This window comes from Octopus bimaculoides, chromosome 20 (assembly GCF_001194135.2).
Source record: "Octopus bimaculoides isolate UCB-OBI-ISO-001 chromosome 20, ASM119413v2, whole genome shotgun sequence".
Lineage (NCBI taxonomy): Eukaryota > Metazoa > Mollusca > Cephalopoda > Octopoda > Octopodidae > Octopus > Octopus bimaculoides.
The window spans coordinates 17,099,256-17,101,634 of NC_069000.1; positions in this window are offsets into that span (position 1 = coordinate 17,099,256).

A 2,379-nucleotide genomic window follows, 5' to 3' on the forward strand; every position below is an offset into this window, starting at 1 on the left:
TATATATATATATATATATATATTACAACAGGCTTCTTTCAGTTTCTAACTACCAAAATCCACTCACAAAGCTTTGGCCGGCTCGGAGCTATAGTAGAAGATACTTGCCTAAGGTGCTACGTAGTGGGACTGACCCAAAAATTATGTGGTTAGGAAGCAAACTTCTTATCACACAGCCATGCATTTTTTGTTTGGTGTTGTCGTTGTTGTTGTTTTTTTCTGGAATTCTGTAATTATTTAGTGTAGTAGTATGCTTTGTACGTACATACAAATGAAACAAATTAATGTTGGCGAAAGTATATGAAATGACGCAAATGTAAATTATACTATCACGTACCCTATTGGCAGAAGGAAATAGAATTTTAGCTATCAAAACTATTCAGTATATATAGATACACAGCCTCATCACGAAAGAGAGGGAGAGAATAATACAGTGCGTAACAGAGAGAATTAAAAGTTAAGAGTATGATCAAAATAGTATAAGTGAGGGAGGGACTAGTTGAAGAGAAATATAGAGTCAGAAGTAAAAACAGAGCAGAAAATTTATGGTAGAGAGAACGATAGGGAAAACTCTAATAGCAATATAACTGTCAGTCTTTCAAAAAGACAATAAAGTGACCCAGCAGAGTGTAAAAAAAACTAGGAAGATGTGTAGTAGGGTCAAATAACTTCTTATACTATTCAGAGAATGAACTCTTGGATATCTGCCTATCTAGAAAAAAAACTGCATCAGGTTGCTGGACCCTGGTTCAGAAGTACCAGGGCTTTGAAGAGTGTGGAACCAACTCTTAGCCAATGTTGTTCCGAGGTCTACACTGACCCAGGGTAGAAGCACTTGTCAAGGTCCCAACTATGGATTAAATATTATGTAATCACTTGATCCAGTATACGTTGAAATCGTGGTGTATAGCATGGTGAATGTGAACTATTTAGGCAAATTAACATGTTAAGTCAATGGCGAATATCACTAGATGTTGAGCAGATGAACAGTCAACAAACTGTTAATGGCCAGGGTCAACCAGCTCAGTTCGCGAAATACTGCTATCATCTGTAGTCGTAGTGTGTGCAGATGATGCATTTCAGCTAGAGAAATACTAATGTGCCTAAACCTCAGACCAGATATTCATGCCCTGTTGCTCAATCGGAATGTCTGGCATGGAATAGCTTGCATTGGTCCGAGCAAGACGCGCGACCAGATTGCTTCGTAGATGAACTAATGCTATGAAAAATTACCTGAATTCTCCTAATTTTTATTAGTAATATAACTTTCCGGACACCTATCTATGAAGAACTACTATGGACTCCCAGTTTCTGCATATTATATTTTCCTGTCTATCTACTTAACGATACACTGCACTTATACTCACTTCTGTATAACTAATTTATAAATGCTTTGATGCCATTAACAACTGCTTGTCCATCTTTAATTTCATTGTACTTTCATTAGTTTCACCACTACATTTCCGGTAGCTAACTCTTGTTTGCTTGGATTCTGTCTCCCATCGTTTGACGCTAGATTTTAGGAATTTGATCCAGTTTGAGTACTAATATTTGTCTGTACCTATTCTCCGCCTTTCAACGTAGACTTATCCTATGTAAGTCAGTAGTTCATAAATCCAAAAAGAAGCACACTCTCAAAAAACTTTAGATCAGTATTAACATAATTGTTGGTAATGGCCGGTCAGGTAGTTACCATTGGTTTCCAACCTATAAAGCTCGTAGTGATATAGGTGACTCGTTAGACTCGTTGGCTGGAGGTACAAAACTTCTCTTACAACTGGAGGCAGGAATACAGTCTTAGTAAGTCAGGGCCTTGAAAAAAAAAACAACAACCTCAAAACGGAATTCTACAGAGAACTATATCTCTTCTAGACGAGATGAAGTTATCTCCCCTTGACGGGTTCCGGTTGAGTCCAAAACAGGTCAGCACACCCAACAGCAGTATATATAACAGTAATATATATAACACCCATAGGGACATGTATGTATGTGTATGTATGCACACACACACACACGCACATATATAATAACATATGAGATGGACGTGGCCTACGAGCCCACGAAACTTCAAAAAGTCATGCGGTGTTGAGTGAAACTGTTATTAAAAGTATATCTAACTCTTACCAAATATGAGTGCCACTTTCTTTCATCTGTCCATTCACTCGTATGTATATATGATAGGATTGCTTCAAATTACTCCTGCATATCTCACACCATGAACTTTAACATACTTCTCAACATTCAGAAGAGATCTGCCAAACCATTTGGCATATCGAAACGATCGTAAATGACTCATTATATAATCTCCACATAATTAAATCAATGGCTAACTAGCCCAATTCACTTGCTTCTTCTTGTGTTTGTTTCTCCATTCTCCAC